Source organism: Arachis hypogaea, chromosome 7 (genome assembly GCF_003086295.3).
Source record: "Arachis hypogaea cultivar Tifrunner chromosome 7, arahy.Tifrunner.gnm2.J5K5, whole genome shotgun sequence".
NCBI lineage: Eukaryota > Viridiplantae > Streptophyta > Magnoliopsida > Fabales > Fabaceae > Arachis > Arachis hypogaea.
The window spans coordinates 21,429,552-21,453,409 of NC_092042.1; the positions used below are offsets into that span (position 1 = coordinate 21,429,552).

At 36.2% G+C, this 23,858-nt stretch overlaps 1 protein-coding gene across 2 annotated transcripts in view; it reads right to left on the reverse strand.

Moving 5' to 3' along the window:
* Positions 1-321: 321 nt before the first annotated feature.
* LOC112702761 (protein FLX-like 1) overlaps positions 322-23,858 on the reverse strand; it is a 33,714-nt gene continuing 10,177 nt past the window's right edge. The window contains exons 5-6 of one of the 2 annotated variants that reach the window (XR_011863818.1): positions 6,429-6,540; positions 322-2,801 (exon numbers count right to left, since the gene is read on the reverse strand). The gene's annotated coding sequence lies outside the window, so the exon portion shown is untranslated. Of the gene's footprint in view, positions 6,541-23,858 lie in introns of both variants that reach the window. The other variant, XR_011863817.1, reaches the window with a different exon arrangement.

Here is a 23,858-nt window from a genome sequence, read left to right on the forward strand (position 1 = left end):
GTCCACAAGTCTAGTCAAATCATAGTGAAAGACTAGCTTTAGTGGCATTCAAGTCAACTAACAACTTCCAATTTTCAATCAACAAGAGACTTTGACAATTCAAGAGTCTCCAATTACTCAAACCTAGCCAAGAGAAGAAAAATCTATCTCATAACTAAAAGAGACATTTCATCAAACACATAGAGGTCAATAAAAGTAAACATCATAAATTGCAAGAATTAAATGAAGCTATAACTAATCAAAGTAAGAAATCAATAATGAAAATCAAGGCAAACATTAAAAGACATGGAAATCATAAATTGCATTAAAAGAAAATGAAAATCAACAAAAGAGTACATAAACTAAAATTAATATAAAGGAACTACAAGAGAAGTAAAATGCTAGAACAAGTAAAGATAAAAGGAAAATTAAAGCAAAAGAAGAAGTAGATCTAGATCTAAAATGAAAATAAAACTAAGAACCTTAATCTAGAGAGAGGAGAGAACCTCTCTCTCTAGAATTCTACATCTCTCTAAAAACTAAGGTGTATGAATATTCCCCCCCCCCCTTTTTACCCCTCTTCAATTTTGCATGTAATAGCCTCAGAAAATGAGTTGGATTTAGGCCTGGGAAGCTCAGAAATTTCCCCCAGCATTTTCACTTTAATGAGGTCACGTGCGAGCTGCGACGCATACGCATGGGCCACGCGTACGCGTCGATTGGGATTCTCTTCTCACGCGTATGCATTATGTCACGCGTACGCGTCACCATGCGACTTCACATTCACCCGTGCACATCTGTCACGCGTGCACGTCGATGTATGCATTCCAAATCCTTGTTTTTCCATGAATTCTCCACTTTGCATGCTTTTCTCTTCACTCATTTGATCCATTCCTAGTCTTTTCAACCTGAATTCACTAACAAACACATCAAGGCATCCAGTGGAATCAAAGGTGAATTAAAATTAGCTAATTAAAGGCCTAAAAAGCATGTTTTCACTCTTAAGCACAAATTAGGAGAGCGTCATGAAACCATGCTATTTCCTTGAACAAATGTGAGAAAATTTGATAAAATCCTCTAAATTAGGCACAAGATAAACCCTAAAAATGGGGTTTATCAACCTCTCCACACTTAAACCAAGCATGTCCTCATGCTAGAATCAAGAAAGAAACAAAAGGTACCAACATTTATTCAATGCAAACTAATTAAATGCAACCTATCTACATGCAATCTATCTAAATGAATGCAACTACTTGGTCAAAATAAATCAACTTCCAAGAAAGCATATGTACACATGAGGGCTGAAGGTATCAATAACCAAGTCAAACCACAATTGAATTGAGTTATTAAAAAATTTTACAAACTTGCAAGAAAAGTGATGATTCTAGGTGAAAACATGTAATTGAGCAATCGAACCCTCACCGGATGTGTATTCGCTCTAGTCATTCAAGTGTATAGGGTTGATTCACTCAATTCTCCCCTAATCATGCTTTCCAAGATTTGTTTTTCATCTAACAATCTACAATTATTTCATGCAAGCATACAAATATCATGAGGACTTTTCATAAGGTTGTAATGGGGCTAGGGTTAAGGTAGGATTGTATATGGTTAAGTGGACTAAAATTTGAATCTTTGATTAACTTAAACTTCCCACTTAACCTATATAACAACCTATTCAAATACAAACCTAACTACCCATTCTTCACTTTTTCATATACTCATGCATTCTCTTTTGATCACCACACATATGCATTGGTTATTATTATTTCACTTTGGGGCATTTTGTCCCTTTCTTATTGCTTTTCTTTTTCTATATATATATATATATATATATATATATATATATATATATATATATATATATATATATATATATATATATATATATATATGCTTTTTGATGTGATTATATACAAATATCAATGCATATGGTTTAAACATAATTAATGCATGAACATGTACCCAATTCCCAATATTTTCAACAAAATTACAAAAACACTCTTTTACCTCAACCAATGTTCCAAGTTTTCCCACACTTGAATGATACATACACTCACTAGCCTAAGCTAATCAAAGATCCAAATAAAGGACATTTATTGTTTTTCACTTTAAGGCTTGTAATGTGCTAAATTAAAGAACAAAGTGGGTCAATCGTAGGCTCAAAGTTGGCTAACAATGGAAGATAAAAGGTAGGCTATTTGGGCAAGTGAGCTAATGAAACAATCGCCTCAATCATATAAATGCATGTATACACAAGATAATGGACATATAGAATCAAACAAATCCAAGATTACAATCATAGAAAAAGAGTAATGCACACAAGAATGGAAATAAGTGGTTATATGATGTAACCATGCAATTAGGCTCAAATCTCACATCTTATATTCTCAGCTCAAAAACATGATTCACAATGTATAATTCAAGCAAGTTCAATGAAAAATTTTTACTCAAATCAATTGGAGTGGTACCCTATAGATAAATTTCTTGGAGAATTTCATTGTTTTGACTAAACTTATTATACATACATACATATATATATATATATATATATATATATATATGCAAAATATGAAAATGCAACAAAGAATTCTAAAAAACCTAAAAAAAATGAAATGCAAAAGTGTTGGGATTAGAAATTTGTCACCCAAAAACGCCGACTGGTCAGACGACCTCCCCACACTTAAAAATTTGCACCGTCCTCGGTGCATTCAAAGATGATCAAGGGGGTACGGCAACTTTCCGGATTGCCACCTTCAGCTGGTAGATCAACCGGCTGCTGCATGTTCTTCTCCCTCTTTCATTTTTGCTTATGATGACTTATCCTGAAATTAGAAGGCAGGATAGTGAGAAAAGTAAATGCAAAGGAAAGGAAGCATACAATGTTGGAATGAGGTAAATCACTAGAATTGAGTGAGTGAATTAGTGTGACATTGATGCAAAATAGGTGTGTGAGTTCTAAATTGCGCGCGATTTAGAACACACGCACACTAGCATAAAAAGCTTTCTCATAATTTACACAAAAGAAGCATGCACTTCACTCATTCTAGTGTGCTTGAAATACTCTAAAAAGACTTGTAAGTTAAGACAACCAACCAAGCAATAAGAGGCATGAGAGCATTCAAGCAAATATCAAGTAATTGTGAATTGGATAATGAATGGACATTGATTGATGTGCAAGAGAACTTAATGGACCAAATGATATATGAAACCTACACATCAATTAATGACACACTTTGAATTTGGGCTCACATCACCTAGTGGACATAAGATGGGAAACATCGTTGCTATGCAATGTAGTAAAAGGGAACTAGAGGAGAGAAATTAATCACATAGCAAGTATGGTCCATATAGCTTGAGAATTTCAAAAGGATGTCCCTAGGTGAGCTTTCAATCCAATTTCAATAAAGAAACATGATGCCAAAATGACTAGTTTCAAATATGTGTAGAGCACATAAGTAAACAATTAATAGTCAATCGTGTCATTAAGGCATATGCATAACATATGGATGCATATGATCAAGAAACACAATGCATTGAGATAAATGCACAACATCCATCGAAAAATTGCCCAATCAAAGAAAAGGATTCCAATCACATGTTGTCTAGCTACAACATGCAATTCAAAAGATTTAGAATGCTTGAAAGGCAATTCTCATTCACTTGGTATGCATAAAAAACTCAAAACCAAGTGGCAAATTATAACCTCAATAAAGGATCCAACAAGGAATATAAACAAAAATGATGTTAAAACAACATATCAGTAATCAGCAGCAATAAACAGCAAACAATATTAATAATCCAACACTTATAATGAAAAACAAAAAATTAAATGAAAATTTAACTAACTAAACAACTAACTAACCAACTAACAAACTAACTAACTAAAAGAAATGGTTTTAGATGGTGTTTGGTAGTGTTGGATGATGGTAGAAGGGTGGAAAGAAGAGAAGAGAAGAGAGAATAAGGAGAGAAATGAAAAGAAGAGAAGAAAAGAATGTGGGTGAAAAAGGGCAATCCACACGTATGCGTCGTGCGACAAGTAAGCGTGGAGGGGTGAAATGGGAGCGACGCGTACGCGTGGGTCACGCATACGCGTGATGGGTTATTCAAAGGGGAGACGCGTACGCGTGGGTTGGTTTTGTGCTAGAGGCACAATTCCAGCCCAAAACTCGCACAACTCTCGGGTTTTTGTATGGTAGGTGAAAATTTTGGATCCACGCATACGCTTGGATGATGCGTATGCGTGGATGGTCGAAAAGCTTGTGGTCACGCGTACGCATAGGTGACACATATACGTGATATGGTGCTCTGTTTTTTAAAATTTTTTAAGTTTTTGCACCAAACCAAGCATTCCAAACCTCCAAACAGCTACCAAAATACCATAAAATCTTATTTAACATATTAAACTACCAAATAAACTCAACAAACTAAGATAAACATGAAATTAAACCTATTTATAGCAATATTTACAAAAGGGAAAAATGAAAAGATTTTTACCATGGTGGGGTGTCTCCCACCTAACACTTTTGTTTATTGTCCTTAAGTTGGACTTATGGGGAGCTCCTCATCAAGGTGGCTTGTGCTTAAATCCATCCTTGAACATCCATCAATGCTTGGACTTCCAATAAGCTTCATTGTTTAAAATCAATACCTCCAAGCTTTGATGGAGTTCTTCACAAACCATGGGCTCCCAAAGTTGATCCTCATCTTGTAATCTGGGATCCCACACTTTATTTTCACACCCGTCTTGAAGTTGATCATCATTAATCCATCTGGGTGATGAGCAAGATGAATTCTCAATGAAGTGCCTAACTTTCCTCCTAGACCCATCTAATAGAGCACTAGTCCAACCTTTGTATCTCATCTTTGATGTGTCAACCAAAATGAGCCTTGATTTGCAATGCCAACCATGAAACATCCTCCTCTTACGCTTCATCTTGCAAAGCGTCCTAAGTTGACCATCTGATTCAAGAAAGCCATACTCAAGTGGGACAATAAAGCTAATAGAGATGAGTTTTACCCACTCAAATGAAGGAGTAGATGACAACCTAGGTAAAGAAGCTTCCAAGGATCTTGACAAAGCGGATTCAACTCCCGTTCTTCTTTTTCTAAAGACTTCCACCTCTTCACAAGATTTCTCAAATTCAATCCTTTATTCATCAATTTTATCTAACTCATTTCCCTTACTAAAACCATAATTGGGAGGGTGAGAGAAGTCTACCTCCATAATACTTTCAAATTCATCGGGAGAAGGTTCTTCAAGTTCAAAGGATTCTTCACCACCAAGATTTGATGCTTGATTTTCATTGCCATGGGAACTCAATTCTTGCTCTATCCCGTCCAATTCTTCATATGGGATATGCTTTGGAGGTTGTGCACTTTCCTCCTTAACATCAAATTCAATCTTCTTAGAGGGGTTTTCTTCAACTCTAGGTTCCCATGGAGGTTCCGCATCTCCTAAGTCTTCAACCACTTCTTCTTTTTCTTTAACAATCATAGCTTCCTCCAATTGTTATCACACAAAGCAACATTCCTTATTTTCCACCGGAGTTTCCAATCACTCCTTCATGCTATGCTCTTCATTTGATTCTCCACATGTGGCCATGGGAGTACTTTGAGTGTTCAAGCATTGGGAGGCTAACCGGTTTACTACCTCGGTCAACGCGGCCGTGAATTCTAGTACCTCCCTTTTCATCTGTTCTTGCCCTTGAAGAATAGGACCAATGGCTTCATCTATTGCAGATTGGGGGTAGATAGGAGGGTTCATTATTTTGGAGGAAGGGTTCATGATAGGAAGGTTGTTCTTCTTAGTAAGAGTATGGCGGTTCAACACTCTCCATATGTTTCACTTATTACAAAACACACTCCAATCCCTTGCTTTCAAGTTGAGATTCTACAATCTCTTTCATACTCCCCTCTTCGTTTGCTCCTCTACAATCATCAGTGGACATGTTTTGCTTGGGGTATGAATCCCTGAGTCCAACTTTTGACGGAGGGTTGCTTGAAACCGATCCATTGATTCCTTGAGACGATCCCTTGATTCTTGTTCTAAATTGCTCGCATAAGTAGGATCATATTGCTCTTAGATTGATGGACATGGATATTCTTCCATGGAGGGTTGTAGTGGAAAGTAGAGTTCATCTTGTGGGTGAAAATTCGCATACATTGGAGGTGTTTCATCTTGGTAATAGTATGGAGGGGGTGGTTCTTTGAGGTATTGAGGTTGGAATGGTGGTGGTTTTATGTGTGGTTCATATGGCTCATATGCTTGTTGGTATGGTGGATAAGGATTAGGGTCATATAGAGGTGTTTGGTAAAAAGGGGCTTGTGAGTATGGTTGAGTATTATGTTGAGGATGAGGTTCATAGGTATATGGTGGTGGTTGTTGATAGTCACAAGGATGTCCACCATAGATATTGGATTGATATGCATTAGGAGTTGGATTATACCTATGAAAAACCGAAGGAGGTTATTGCCAAGAAGGTTGATCAATCCCTTGAGACTCCTCCCATCCTTGATTGTTCCACCCTTGATGCACATTCTCATTGAAGCTTCCATTCCCTACAACATAATTGTAACCACACCCATAGCCAAATTGATGAGAATTCATAATAACAAAAGAAAATAGAACAAAATACAAACTAATAGGAAACAAGAGAAACAAAATTCTACAACTAGCAAATGAAGCAACAATCAAATTATTCACAATATGAACATATTCACAATAGCCAATAACATAACACCATTGCAATTCCACGGCAACGGCGCCATAATTTGATGAGAAGAAAATTTGCTGGTAAAGAATTTCACAAATGAATTCCCATTGCAAGTATAGTTCTAAACCAACAATGCATCCTCAATCAAAATTTGTTTGTCAAAAGTACAAACCCCAATAAAAAAACCGAAAGTATTAATCCCGGGTCGTTCTCCTTAAGAATTGCAATGAAGTGCTCAATTATTGGCTATGAAGGAAAGTTTTGGGATTTTTTTAATAAGGAACAAGAAATGTAAATAGCAAAAGAAATAAGCTAATAACTAAGAAAACTCTTGGCAAGGAATGAGAACTAGAAGTCCTATCCTCATTATCATCATCAATTGTGACAAGAATTGTCCATTGCTCCCACTTAGTTAACCTCTAACTATGAAGGAAAGTCAAGTGGATGGAATTGGCTCTTGTCCACAAGTCCTAGTCAAATCATAGTGAAAGACTAGCTTTAGTGGCATTCAAGTCAACTAGCAACTTCCAATTATCAATCAACAAGATACTTTGACAATTCAAGAGTCTCCAATTACTCAACTAAGCCAAGAGAAGAAAAATCTAACTCATAACTAAAAGAGACATTTCATCAAACACATAAAGGTCAATAAAAGTAAACATCATAAATTGCAAGAATTAAAGAAAGTTATAACTAATCAAAGTAAGAAATCAATAATGGAAATCAAGGCAAACATTAAAAGACATGGAAATCATAAATTGCATTAAAAGAAAATGGAAATCAACAAAAGAGTTCATAAACTAAAATTAACAATATAAAGGAACTACAAGAGAAATAAAATGCTAGAACAAGTAAAGATAAAAGGAAAATTAAAGCAAAACAAGTAGTAGATGTAGATCTAAAATGAAAATAAAACTAAGAACCCTAATCTAGAGAGAGGAGAGAACCTCTCTCTCTAGAATTCTACATCTCTCTAAAAACTAACGTGTATGAATGCTTCCCCCCCCCCTTTTACCCCTCTTCAATTCTACATGTTATAGCCTCAGAAAATGAGTTGAATTTGGGCCTAGGAAGCTCAGAAATCGCCCCCAGCATTTTCCCTTTAATGAGGTCACGTGCGAGAAACATGTCATGTGTTCTTTATACAATATTAAATAAGTGGTTCATAATATCAAATCCATCGTCTTGTTTACTTACTTTGTTTAGCCAATTACGGACTTACAAAGTGCAAAAGTCCTCCCAAAGCAAAATCTGATCTGTTTTACCCAAATACCATGCCAAGATTTTGTCTTGTCCTAATGACTTGTTCACAACCCATTGATCTTAAAGCTGGATTTTAGCAGCTTGGTATTCATCTTGAAGATAGATACAAAATAGGTTTTTGTATACTTAATTCATAATACTAATAGACTGTCATACCATATGGATTAAAGGTAGCTCCATCATTATCCCAGAAGTCCATGATCAAGATTTTTGAGCTAATACTCCATTCAGCCCTCGTCTATATAGATGACATTCTCCTATTCTCAAAAGATGGTCCAGCTCATCAGTCTCTTTTGGCCCAATTTACAACCATTGTTGAAAAATTTGGAATTATGCTAATTTGCAAAAAAAAGTCACATTAGACAAGCCCAAATTGAATTTTTGGAAATGACTTTTCACGACGGATTCTTCTAACCAGGAGATCAAATTTCCAAAGAACTATTAAATTTTTCTGATGACAACCTGTCGGCAAAACAGGTCCAACAGTTCTTGGGTATTGTGAACTATATTCACGACTTTCTTCCAGATGTGACTAGGCACACGAGTCAGCTATCAAGGGTGCTAAAAAAGCAACCCCTCCTTGGGGTCCTGAATAAACAGCAGATGTCAAGCACTTAAAAGAAGTAGCTCAAAACCTTCATCCATTAAAGATCCTTAGCAAAGGACAACGTATTCTGCAAACTGATGCTATCGATAATTACTGGAGAGTTGTTCTACTTGAACAGATTGACGGAACAAGACACTACTGTGTACATTCCAGCGGACAATTCAAAGAATCTGAAAAGCACTACCATGCCACATACAAAGAGATTCTTGCAGTCAAAAGAGGGATAGAGAAGTTCAATTTTCACCTGAGTCCTTACCACTATCGTGGAAATGGACAATACATCATTTCCATCAATGTTGGTTGCCAAAGGACAGATACTTCCAGATTCACATCTCTTGAGATGGAAAGATTGGTTCTCTCGCTATAAATTCACAATTAAGCACATCAAGGAAAACCACAATATAATAGATGATTATCCCTCTCGTCCTAATAAAGAACCCCCACCAAAGATCCTTTACCTCTTAATGATGAACACCATCTATCCACCACCTCTCCCAGACTGCCCTCAAGACCATCATTTTCTTAAAAGACTAGCAGAGCCATTTCCCTTCTTCGCCAAGCCAACAAATTCCACTGAAGTCAAAACCCTAGCCCGACAATGTCTATTTTACTGGCTACACAAACTCCTCCTTGTTACACAGATAACAGCCAACCCTTGATATTTTGATATAAACTATCCCTACTGCATCATTCCCAAGGGACCAATTCCTGAAGAAATGTTATGGTTCATATGGCACTTTCTGCTCAATATGACTGTGCCATAGTTGTTTCCGCTCTCGTCATGTATCACATGCTTTGTGATAGGCAATTATTAGGATCACTCCTTGAGCAACTTCTGACAATGTTTGCCCCTATACCATCCTGGCAAATAAAACTCTACAATGCACTAGATACTCATGGAATATGGAATATCCCTCATAAAAAGAAGCAAAAATTATGTTGCTCTTTTATCCTAAGAAGACAGTTCCATTAAAAACAAGAAAACTTCTATACAAGAAGCAACATCAAGATAGTAGGGTATTCAAAAATGTGGCCCACAGATGAAAAGACATGTCTCAACAATCTCGCCAATCATCTTACTTTTTGCAATTACCTTGACATCTATACGCTATCAGGAATTATTGAAGGACTTTCTCTTTCCCAAGAAGAGGATGTTCGAGTTCCTCCAAAACATTACAAGAAAAGTTGAGGCAGTTCCAGACTGATTTCTTTACTGGATCCATCTCTTTTGCAACACTATCACGTGCTCAAAACTCAAACCCACGAGATAATCCAACACTTTCTCAGAACACCTACAATTATGAAGAAGAACCAGATGTAAGAATTTATCCACTCTTATCTAGCCCAACACACGTGGATGCAGGAGTTGATAATGACATTGAAGAACCAGCTGAAGAGCCGACAGATGACATTGAAGAACCAGCTGAAGAGCCGTTAGCTGCTTACGAACGACTTGGTGATGACTAATTTCATCAAGAAGATAAGACCGTGTTTGCTCTACATATGGAACACATAGATGACATTACGAAGAATGAACTCGGCACTAAGTTATGATCCTTAGTCAATAAATAATTATGAGTGTGCAATAAATGTGAAATAATGGAGTTGATAGGATCCTTATCCTTATCCTCCATGTGTCTGTATCTTAGTGTTTTGTCTAAAGTTGCTTGTCCTTATATAATGATGTAACTGAAGATAAGATTCCTTCTTATCTACCGCGTATCTTGTCTTTATTAGAAGAAAACCTCTATATATAGAAGCGCCCATCCTTGTAAACGATCAACTATAGGCTTGCCTCTTATCTGAGGATCCTACCTATCAGAAATAAAACTGATCAAATCTATGGGATTTTCTAGTGTTAGGAAGGAAAAGAGTACCAGATTCTCAGGTTGTCTTGTTAAGAGTTTCACTGATGACCTCTGTGTTGATATTATTATAGGTCTGTCAGGAAATAGTTACAAAACATATATAACATCTATAGAATGTGATTTTCTCTTTTATGAGTATGCCCGGATTTACTCCTATTTTATGAAAATGATGGTCTTGAGGGAAGTCTAGGAGAGGGAATGTTGGTGGATAAATGGTGTTCATTATTAAGAGGTGGAGGATTTTTGGTGGGGTTCTTTATTAAGACGAGAGAGATAATCAGCTATTATGTTGTGGTTTCCCTTGATCTGCTTAACTGTGAATTTATAGCGAGAGAACTAATCTTCCATCTCAAGAGCTGTGAATGTGGAACTATCTTTCCTTTGGCATCCAACATTGATGAAAATGATGTATTGTCCATTTCCACGATAAAGTGGTAAGGACTCAGATGAAAACTAAACTTTTCTATCCCTCTTTTGATTGCAAGAATCTCTTTGTATGTGGTATGGTAGTGCTTATCAGATTCTTTGAATTGTCCACTGGCATGTGCACAGTAGTGTCTTCTTCCGTCAATTTCTTCAAGTAGAACAGCTCTCCAGTAATTATCGCTAGCATCAGTTCGTAGAATGCGTTGTCCTTTGCTAGGGATCTTTAATGGTGGAGGGTTTTGAGCTACTTCTTTTAAGTGCTTGACAGCTGCTGTTTGTTCAGGACCTCAAGGTGAGGGTTGCTTTTTTAGCACCCTTGATAGCTGACTTGTGTTCCTAGTCACATCTAGAAGAAAGTCACGAATATAGTTCACAATACCCAAGAACTGTTGGACCTATTTTGCCGACAGGTTGTCATTAGAAAAATTAAATAGTTCTTTGGAAATGTGATCTCTTGGTTGGAAGGATTCGTCGTGAAAGGTCATCCCAAAAATTCAATTTGGGTCTGTCTTATGTGACTTTTTTTTTTTTGCAGATAGCATAATTTCATATTTCTCAACAATGGTAGTAAATTGGACCAAAAGAGACGATGAGTTGGACCATCTTTTGAGAACAGGAGAATGCCATCTATGTAAATGAGGGGTGAATGGAGTATGAGCTTAAAAATCTTGATCATGGACTTTTGGAATAATGATGGAGCTACCTTTAATCCAAATGGCATGACAGTCCATTGGTATTGTGCATCAAGTATACAAAAATTTGTTTTGTATCTATCTTCAGGATGAATACCAAGCTGGCAAAATCCAATTTTAAGATCAAACTTGCTAAAATCCTTAGCATCGCTGAGGCGAGAGGTGATGGCATTGATTCTAGGTAGTGAGAATTTTTCATCTTGCAAGAATATATTTAAAGGTTTATAATCAATGACTAATCTCTTTTTCCTTCGGATTCTTTCTGATCTTTTTTCAACATAGAAGGCTTGACATGTCCAATTGGATGTTGTGGGTTCAATCAATCCTTGGTTCAACAACGTAGCACATTCTTCTTTGGCTAGCTTTAAAGGATTCATTCCTGAATGAGTTGCTTTCGTAGGATTGATATCTTCATTCTTCTTGAAAGGTAGTCGAATGTAGGATTCTTGATTCTTCTGTGAAGGAAAAGGATGAATGAATTTGTCATGACTGTCACAACAAGTTTTAAGCAATCTTTTCTGAACATTTTCATATTCTAAAGGGGTTTGCTGATTTCAAATACACCAGTAGTTGTAATGAATGGAAAGAAGTCTTTCTTGTACTTTAATCCATTTGGCCATATGGAAATTCCTCGTGTCCAATAATAAGCATCGAACCCAAAGAGTACGTCTTGTTAAAGAAGATAACTTCCTAAGACTCTTAGCCATGTTGTTGTTCTGCGGAATATCTGTAATCCGACATTTTCTCTGGAAATGTGATCAATTGTGAATATCTCTTGGTTTGTTGCTGTAAATTTTTTGTTAAGCTTCTAGGGGATGCAAGTCAAGTTTGACAACCGTGGCGCAGGATCCTGTGTCTAGTAAGGCAATAGTCTTTAAGGGCACATCATATTTTGATCCCTTTACTTTATGACTGAAGTGAGGCAAAGGAGTATCATCAATCTGTTTAAGCCCTAGGTTTCCTAGATATCCTAACTTCTTCTCATCTTTTATCCATTGTTGGAGAATCAGAATTGTTATGGATTGGATTGGCTTATAGGTATTATCATCTTCTTCAGACTATTCTCCTTCAGAGTCAGAAATTTGTAAGACATATTGAGTGTCTTCATCCCTTTTTTATTGTTCTTCAAGGATAAATTCAAGATCTTCGTCATCTTGTAAAGAGACGGCATGTTATAGAGATTGACACATTTTTATCTCTCTTTTGTTTTTCATTTTTGGACATGTTTTTGTCAAAATGATCAGTCTGACCACAAAGGAAACATTTGTTGAAATTTTTTATCTCTGAAGTTCTTTCTTCTGAAATAACGTGATTTTTTTCTTCTGAAATTTCTTCTGTTTCCAAAGTGATTCTGGCCAAGGGTTGACAGTTGAGCTCTCAAGTGATGTCTTTTTTTTTGTTTGGCAATCACAAGAATCAACATCTTTGCACTTGATTTTGCATATAGAATTTGTTACAAGCTCCTTTTAGCATTTGAGAATTTTTTGTCAGTTGTTTGATCATGTGTTGCTATTCACAAAGCTTATAAAGAGTTGCTAAAGCCAGCTGGTATATTTTCCCAAAAGTTGTTGTAGGAATCTCCTTTCGGAGGGTAACCATCATTTTTTGAATCTCCGGTTGTAGTTCTTTTAGTAGTGAGGGAAGAAATACCTGCTTGAGAAGCGGATTACTTTGTCCTCCAAGAAGGTAATACTTGGCTGCCCTCTTCTTGTAGTGAGCTTCCAGATCTTTTCTGTTGAGAGAGCAGCATCTCATCTCAAAGTATTCTTGAGAATTTTTTTTAAATGATAGTAATATCTCCTAAAAACTCTTTGTATAACGTTCCAAGAACTGAGCAGCACTTCCATTAATGAGTTATAGACGTTCATATTCACTAAGAGTGTTGATCTATTCTCTAAGATTGCTTGTCATTCTGGCGACGAATTCAGAGAGAACTTGTTAGATACTTGTGTTTAGAGCCATCATTTTAGTATCAATCCATGCACCAAAATCATTTAGCCTTCCTCTATATTTGTGTGGAGGGATGTTGTTGAGGTCTGATTGCCCGCTTTCATCTAGGTTAGGTCTGATTGTTGAGGTTGTAGCGGTGGATTGTTTTCTTCCTCTTCTACCTCAAAGACCTCTCATTTGTCTTCTTCTTCAGGAACAAAGTTGACCATTGCAATAGCAGACAGGTCTATCATACGGTCTTCTTCAGATGATTCATCTATTTAAAGATCTGATGGATCAGATGTGTCCTCAGTGAATGTATCATTCATTATTGCGTCTGCACTCACCATTCCTATGGTTCTTCCAGGAGTTGGCGATCCTTCTTTAATTTTCTTCTCTTTAGCAGGGGTCATGCCGGTTTTTTCTCCAGAAACTTCCCCTCTAAAGAAATTTCCTATTGACCATGGTGGTCTTGGCCTTGCTTCATGAGATCCTTTCAGTTGAAGGCCTGTGGGTTTAATAATGTGTTGTTCCTTTTTCGTGAAATCTTTGAGCAAGATGATAGTTTGTCTTAAAGATACTATCATAATCAGGCATATCAGGAGGAGTAAAGATGGGAGATTATGTGGGATATGGTGGTGGATACATTGATAATGGGTCTATAGCCAAAGCTTGTGGTCTAGTTCGCCTCGCCCTATCTTCCTTAATTTGTTTGAGCTGTGCCTTTATGCGTGTCAACTCTTGTTTTTTTATATAAAATTTAAGGTCAAAATACTGAGTTTGGATATATGTCCTGAGGTCTTGATCAAGTTGTTCAGCTTGCCTAGTTAGGTGTTCTTTCAATTCATTAACTTGGGCTTGCACAGAATACACTTGTGTAGACAGTTTGTCATTTTTTTCAACAAGTGTTTCTAAAGTATGCTCAATTCTCAGCAAGACTTTATTTTGACTGACAGCATTATCAGTTGCTAGTTTAGGACCTCATCTTATGTTGTGGTTGATTGGTATCCTTGTGAAGTTACTCCCTTAGGGGTCACATATGGTCTTCGAATGATTCGCTGGTCATCAGTGGTAACCAAAAGAGGAGGAAACTCTTGGTCATAAGGTCGGATAGTAGCCACACACAGTAGAGCAATAGAACTGCTCAAAGATGATCTTTGAAGATTTTTTTGGGATTGCTTCTTTGGATTGAATATTGGTGTTTCATCAAATTCATCTGGCGGATAATGCCTTAATGCAGTAGTACAGCTCTGCTTCTTTTTCTATTTTCTAGACTGCTTCCTTAAACTGTCTTCTTCTTCAGAGTCAGCCGATAAGTCACTGTCACAATCATAATTAGAATCACACATACTGGATCAACATCCCATATAAAATGCCCATTAATGTGTGAGACATAAACAGGTTTTTCTTCTTGGAAGTAATGGATCGGGGGATCATCCTGGTCACTTGTATGTTAGACTGTAAGAGGAGAAATAGTACAAATTCTCCTTAATGATAATCTGAAAAATGATGATTGTCCTTCTGTTCCTGGCTTTTGGAAGACCGTTCTAACAGTTCCATCTGGTGCTCGGCTGATAACATGAGGCATCTTTGTATGCACATCAGGAACGTGTTGTGGGAAAGCTCTTTCATAATTAGTAATCCATGTACTATAGAGGAAAGTTCCTCCGTAGTAATCATTATTGGAATGTTAACTATGGATGGCCCATGATTCTTATCTGTGAACATTAAGAGAGCATCTTCTGTGGAATTTGGGAGGTTCAGATCTAAAGCATGATCTAGGACTTTATAAAGGACTTGATGTTGGAGTGTAGCCGGCTCAACACTAGCCTCTTGTGTTACTCCAATCAGTTGGACTTGTATCTTAATTCTTTGAGCAAGGTTTGGATCAGAGAGTCTTATGGTAAAATTTGGAGAGATCATGAGGATCACACTTTCATTTGTCAAGGTGGTGACAAGTGCTTCGATAAGAGCGTGTTGGTATTCCTTGAATGTGATATCTGGAAGTGCAATTTTTGGTGTTACAGGTAAGCCTTTCCCGCCATGTAAGGTCAGAATTAGCCTTATCGCCCCTAGATACAAATGAGTATACCCTTGTTCCAGGTAATCACGAATAAGTTTTTGTGGGATCTCAATTGTGACATACTCTTCAGCAATTGTGGCTTGAAAGCCACATTATTATAAATGGGAGGTTTGGATAATTTCTTTGACATGAGTGTAAGATTTCTAGTTATGAGATAACGAACATTGGTTATGGCTGAATGTTTCTGTCTATGGTAAAAAGTGTATGGGTTTATGAGTGGTTGCTGGGTTACAGGTATTTTGAATCTTTTGGAATATGTGCAATTTCTACAAGATTCTTGATAGCGTTAAATCCTTTTTTATTTTGCAATTAACTGCCATTGTTGATATAGCTAACTACCAAAATTCTACTATTTTACTATTATTTACCCCCAATGACACCCTTTTGAACAGGGTTGCTAGCTTATCTTAATTTTTCGCCAACTAGCATACGGTTAGATGGCTAACAGCTTCCATGAAGGATATGCGTAGCGCCTTCTTCACGAATATGCATTATAACCATCTCCTTTCATCATTTCCTCATTTTTTCCAATTCTCTAACTTCTAGGATTTTTTTTAATAAATAAAATAAATGTTTTAATTATCGAAATATACATTTGAAACGTTTTTACCAAAAAGCATCACATCTTTTATCTCGTTTACAGTGTAAATGAAATAAGATAACACGTATCTCATTTACACTATAAACGAGATAAAACACGGGACGATGTGGTCGTATCATGTTTATACACGTGTTATGCAATGCTCTTATCTTGTTTATAGTGTAAATACAGTGTAAACGAGATAAGAGAAGCGGAAGCGTAAACAAATTAAGAGAAGTGAATGCATATATATATGTATCTCGTCTACAACCTTCAATCAGACCCTTTGACTTCCCTTTTTTAGCATTTTCTCCCACTTATACCCTTTTCTAATTATATTTATGAATTACTTGAACAATATAACGCGTGCTGATAATCACGATGGAGACATTAACAGACTGAATGCGACTTCACACATTGCAAGGTTAGCCGACTTTGAGGTTGGTGTTGTTTTTTGTTTTACGGTTATGTTAAAGCATAGATGTGTTCCCATGATTAGGGTACTTTTATGGAGGTAGTATGCAGTATATGTTAGGAAAATGAATATATGGTTAGAATTAGTTTTTTTTTCAAAGATACATGTTATTTTATTATTATAAAATAAAAGTGTTTTCATAAAGAAGTACAAAAGAAAATGGGTATTCCCAATTATCACCAAACGTGATTGGAAGACAACTAGCTTAAGAAAGAGTAAAGTAAGCGTAAAAAGGGAATTAATAGCAACCATCAGGTGTGGCTATTGAGTTCACGCACTAAATTATTAGCTTATTGCACTATTTCTAGTGCTGGGCCTAGTAGCTTCTCAAAGACACACTGATTTCTTGCCTTCTAAGCGCTCCAGCACAGAGCAGCGATGAGGAGGATCTTTTATCTATTGTCGATTTGAGCTGCTGCCCAAGATAAGGCTCATTGCCACCAATTGAGAAAGGTCTCGTCTTCTCTTTGCCATAGGTTAGGAGTTATTGAGCTTAGTCTCCAGATTATTGAAGATAGAAGGCATTGGGACAAGGCATGAGAAATTGATTCATCTTTCAACATGCATCTTCGGCAAGTGGCGGGGTGAATGCAAACCAATTGTGGATTTGTTGTAACACCAGAAGCTTTTCATGAAAACTCTTCCACAAAAAAACCTTAATCTTATGAGGTAATTTTAATTCCCAAATGCTATTCCATTTCTGTTATTTTGTGTGTTTCGAGGTCTCAGTAAAGTAGAGGAACGAAAGAACCCATAAGCAATCTTGTATCTTGACCCAACTACATGTATACCGGATTTTGTCTAGCACCAATTAACTTCATCCTCCTCCTCAATTGGTTTGATTGAAAAAATTTTATTGTATATATCATCTGAAAAATTGACTCAATCAGGTTTCTGTTATAGCTTCTATCAGGATTTAGTAGCGCACTAACATAATACACTTGCAGATTCAGTGGGATTGTGGTTGTAGCTTGAGGGACATTAAAGGGCAATAGTGGTGGGAGCCAGGGATCTTGGAAGATGCAGATATTAGCACCAGACCCTATTTTCCATAACAAGCCTTTCTCAATCACCTTGCGCCCTTCAAGAACACTTCTCCAGCCCCACGATGGTATGCTTCCTAACTCTGCATGTAAGAAATCTGTGTATCTAAAATATTTAGCTTTAAACATTCTTGATAGTGTAAAATTAGGGTATTTCATTAGACACCAACATTGCTTGCCCAATAGAGCCAAATTTTGTGCCCTTAGGTCTTTGATCCCCAGTCCTCTGTCTTTCTTCGTCTCGTCGTTGTGTCCCATTTAACCCATACCATTCTTCGCTCTGCGCCTTTTTTGCCCCACCAGAATTGTGAGGGCATGCTATGAATCTTAGTCAACAGCATATCTGGGAGCTTGAAACAAGAAAGTGTGTAAATAAAAATCGCTTCTCCCACTGCTCTTAATAGCTTGTGTCTGCCACCTGAAGACAATAAGCTTCTTTTCCAACCCAAAATCCTCTTGTGGACTTTATCCTTGATAGCTCCAAAAGTTGCGTTCTTTGATTTTTGAACTATGGTGGACAGCCCCAAGTATTTGTCCTGGGCTCCGATATGTTCAATATTTAGTGTCTGCGCAACAGCTAGTCTTGTGTCCTGAGATGTATTGTGAGTAAAGAAAATGACCGACTTGTTCAAATTGACTTTTTGCCCACTAAAGCCCTCATAGATCTCTAGCAATTTCAAAATGCTTTAGCTTGTGTTAGGTGAGCCCTTGCAAAAAAGGATTGAATCATCAGTAAACAAAAGATTGTCAACTGTTTGGTATTTTCGATTAACATGAACACCTTGAATTAATCTGTTTTACTCTGCCTTGTGTAACAAGAAGGAAATTCCTTCTGCACAAAAAAAGAAAGAGATATGGAGATAGGGGTCACCCTGTTGGATGCCTCTATTTGGCCTAAAAAGTGGTGCGGAATTTAAACTCCACAAACTAACCGAAAAGTACACCGGGTCGTACTAAGTAATACCTCAGGAGTCGATCCCATGAGGATTGATGGATCAAGCAACAATGATTGAGTGATTTGCTTAGTCAGACAAACAGAAATTGGTGTTTTGAGGTTTCAATTGCATTAAACAGTAAATTCAGAGAATTAAAGGCAAACAATAAAATTGATATGAAGAATATAAGAGAAAATAGTTAAGGCTTCGGAGCAATTTATCTTCTGGATTAACTTTTCTTACCAACTATTTTAATCATACAAGATTCAATTTATGGCAAACTATATGTGACTAAACCCTAATTTCTTAGTAATTTAGTCTCCTCTAACCTAGTTAACCGCCAATTTCTTGGTCACTTAAGTTCAATTAGAGGTTTAAGTCCAATTCTAGTTTATATGCCACATAAACCTTAATTGCCCAAATATAAGAAAATTATATGTCACGTATCCCGTTAAGTCCAGATAATTAATAATTTAGGAAAATTTATTTTCAAACTGTTGTTCAAGTAAATTACTTTTTCAAGATTTAACAACAACACAATTAGAATAAGGGTTATTCTTCTGATCTACCCAAATCATTAAGATGAAGAACAAAAACAAATTCTTGAAATTGAAATCAATACATGAATTAAAATAGAAGAGTAATAGTATTATTCCATACAATAAACAGAGCTCTTAACCTTAACGGTGGAGGTGTAGTTGCTCATGGCTTGGAGAGAAAACTAGGGTTCTAAAAACAGTGAAATGCGGAATTTGATGCGTAAAAATAGAAAAAACACCGAAGGGCTGAATCTTTTCCCTTTTATATCTAACCTAATAAATATAAAATATATTTTTTAAAACAAAATAATATCTTTTTCTATTTGTAAATAAAATAAATTTTAATCAAAATAAATAAGGGATCTCAATGCTAGCTCGTGCATAGGTGTGGGGACCACCAAATTTCCTAAAGCTGGCGCCAAACTAGCCAAGTTTGGCGCAACTCCACCTGCGTGTGTTTCTTGCCTTTTCTTTATTTTGGCGCCAAACTTGGAAGATCCCAAGTTTGGCGCCACCAAGGCAGTGCAACTCTTGGAGATTATAGTGATCATGGCGCCAAACTTGGAAAATCCCAAGTTTGGCTCCACCAAGGCAGTGATTTCCGAAGAAAACTATAAATTATTATATATTGTTAGAAAGTTCTGAAAGTTAACTTTTCAAAGCCGCTAAAAACGCATCAATTGGACCTCTGTAGCTCAAGTTATGCCTGTTGGAGTGTGAGGAGGTCAAGGTTAACAGCATCATTTGCTTTCTTCCTTTCCTTCTACACGAACTCTATCAAATCCGTTCGAATGCTACCTGAAACAAACTAAATTGCACACAACTCAAAGTAACATTCATAGTAATTCAAAAATACCTAAATCTTTATTAAACTTAGCAAATTAATTTGCAAATTCATTAGGAAAAGATAGAAAAGATGCTCACGCATCACAATACCAAACTTGAATTGTTACTTGTACTCAAGCAACCAAAACTAATATAAATTTAGGATGTGAATTTGCATGAGAGGTGAGTTCTCAATTAAGCTCCTGTCTGTCTCATAGTGGGGTTTTTAATACTGAAACTCTGAATAGTTTTGCAACCTACTATCCCTTGAATCTAAGGAATGTCACTGTCATTCAAAACTAGAATTCGAATAATATTATGAATTCTCTAGCCTTTTTACTTCGGATTAATCCTTGAGCACAGCAACTCTTCTTTCTAGCTCTTTCCTTTGGTGTTTTGGACCTTGAGCCTAGCCGTGACTTTAAATGCTTTGTCTAAAGTTTCACTTGACACAAAAATACCACAAGTATTTAACTGGAGAACTCTCTTTGAGTTCTGATTTTTTTTTTAATTAACTCCCAGACAGTGGTGCTCAAAGCATTTGGCATATTCTATCAAATGCACTTGATCTCGACTCTTAGTGCCCTGTCTTAAAGATTACTTGACACATTTGCACCACAAGCATATGGCTAGGAGAACAACTCTTTGAGCTTTTAATCATACTTGACCTTCTTAGCCATTGATGCTTAGAACTTTGAATCTTGCTTTTCTTTGTTTTCTTTTTGCTGTTTCTTTTGCTTCAAGGATTAAGCTCTTGTTTAATTGAGAGAATTCATAATAGTTCTCTAAATTCCTATTCCTTATCCATCAACATCCTTTGATTCAAATTCAAATGTGCATTGTTCATATCATGCATTCAGAATCACAGATAATACCACTACATTTAAGTAAATAAGACTACTCTTAAGGTTATCAGTCTTAATATATCAAAATTGTGAGGACAAAAATTTTTTTCTTTTTAGGAGGTAGAATGTAACCACCCTACCTCACGAGATCTGTGACTTATTATTCTTGACAACATCCATCGATATGCATAAGTTTAGATATGTATAGTGTAAATAATAGATTAGATATATAACCCGTGCCGTTAAAACTTTTTAGTTTTTCCAATCACGAGTTTTGGTAATTAGATAAGGTAATTAGATAATTACTGCTATGGTTAATTTTTTCTCAAATTATCCACATCTCGTTAATTCATTAAATAATGAATTAGTAGAGGAACAACCCTAGTTGCATTATCAATCAATTAGTACATCATTTCAATATTTATTCCTAAACCAAAATGCCCTTGCTATGCGTCAAGCCAAATTAAAGCTTTAACCCTTCTTGCATAAAACATTAAGTAAACTGAACGATTAGCTCACTCAAACTAATCATAATTCAACTATGATTAAGAACAAAAATCCACTCTTTTCATCCCTTTATTCTCACAGACAGCACACTCAAACCATGGTTACACCACATAGTTAGTTAGCCTAGTAAGTACTTAGTCATTAATGCTAAGTACATGTGTTGCTCTATCTTCACACATGAGCCACGAAACATATGCATGCTTACACCTATCCCTCACTTCACTTACTCAATTGCTTACATATATAATCTATTCAAAGAAGAAAGAAATAGCGAAAGCCAAAAGCAACCCTAGAGGAGAGCACGATTAGCATGCAATCTTCTTCTATCCTTCGACTTCCATAGGAGCTTGAAGAATGTAGCTCTCATCTTTCTCCATCAACCCTTGATGTCCTGAAATTCCTCACTAGATAAGCTAGCTTCGATTCCTTCTTCTTTCTTCAATTCAGTTCCTAACATCACCATGTAAACCAACCTTTGTTCTTCCTTCTAGCTTGTGAAACTCAAGGCCATTTCCTCTAATTTCTCTGAATCACCGAACCATCCAGCTAGAGAAGGTGAGTATTTCATCTTCCTCCTTGTGATCATCGGTTCGGCCTCAAGGCCATGATGATGATGAACGAAATTGAATTATGATGCATTAGGTGTTGTAGCCAAGAAGATAAGCTTGGGAGCAATGCACCTCAGTTTTTAACACAACCAAGTAAGAGTTAGGAAAAATTAGATTAGTGTCGTGTGCAATTAGTTATAGTAATTGATGATAATGATTGTGTGTATTTTGAAGTTATACTTGCTGCTAGTATTTGTTGATGATGATTTTGCATATTGAATGTTGTAATGGTTGTTGAAAATCCTACTGATGAACAATAACTTGAGATATGTTATTGTTGATGAGATGTTGAAAATTTATGTTGTGACATTATGGTTACATTGTACCTATTGTACGAATTTTTGGCATATTGAATTAAGAATTCTTGGGCTATGATAAGAGTTGAGACCAGTATATATGCATGTATAACCTTAGAATTTGAGTCATAAGGCTAAAAACTTGAGAAAAACAAAGTTAGTGATTAGAAGAGTAAGCATTTATGCTGCAGAATTTTTGCATAATTTTAGATAGCAACTTGCAGTGAAAACTAGGAGCAATCTAGACGTAATTTTTGGTCCAAATTATTTTTCTAGTAAACTTCGAGAAAATAAGATTACTCCATAAAAAGTTCAAGGAATTTGACCAAGTGGTTTGGGATATTTGAATTTTTGAAATTTGATAGTTGCTACAAAACCAGTTCTGCACTATCATTTTTCAACCACTAGAACTTTCGATTTATCTAACATTTTGAGTTGCTACCAAAGGAATTTTGAAGGTTTATAAGCCTATTTTAATTGAGTACAAGTTTCATATTCATAACTATTTTGTAGAGTTAATTAAGCCTTGGGCTGCTTGCTAGAAACTTCTGAACTGATTTATTAAAACAGGACATCACTTTCAAATGATAATTTTTTAATCAAATGAAGTGATATGAACCTTAAATTTGTTTGTTCTTAAACTTAGGGGTATTAAATATAACCTCACCAAAATTTAGAAACAACAGCTTAGAATTGAATCTATTATGGATTTTACAAAAACACTACTGCCTGCTATTTTCTAAATCTTTATGAGTGCAGTAGCAGATTTTCAAAACTTTGTATAAAATTCAATTCTAATCTAAATGCACTAAAACTTAATTCAAATTAAAGATTATGTCCAAATTTTGTAAAAGTATATCAAGTTAGTTAAATGAAAATGTGTAAGTTGTCCCTATGAAGATTTAAAGTTAAACAGTGATGCAGAGGTATGCTTAGTCATTTGGTGATGCGGAGGTATGCGTATTTATAAAGTGCTGCGGAGGCATGATGAAAAGAAAGAAAATGAGAAACAATGAATAAAAATAAATAAATTGAGAATTGTTTGTTTGACTGGGCCTTAGTGCCAAACCACTTATCCGAAAGTGTCCGCTTGACTGATAGCCTATGATTGCTAATGCGAGAATGCCTGCCTAACTGATGGCATGTTTCTTACTGGGTGATGCATATAAAAATGCTAGCGACATCATTGTAATTTGGCCTAACTGACACGGATAACCCATGATGCCAAGGTATCCTGACTGACATGGTTTCCCCCACGATGATACCAATGTACCTGACTGACACAGTAGAGAAACCATATTCGAGATTTGCTCCGAGTAACATCGGGTTGCAAGTAGACAACCGATGCATGAGCTCATGACCTGTACTACGAATAGGCATACATCATCTTGTTTGCGCATGTGAATTTCTTGTGATTGTTTACTACAAGTTCCTAATTGTCAATGACTAGTTCTGTTTGTCCGCTATATATTTTGTACTCTGCTATTTCTATATTGTGCTTTTACATTTTACGAAAACTTAGAGACAAAGACCCTATTTCACCCTACTGGGAACCTCAGATTCTCACCCTTCTCTTTTTTTTCCCTACCCAGATAGGATTGGCAGAGGTATTTTTTGAGTTTCGGTTTATCTTGAGCTATGA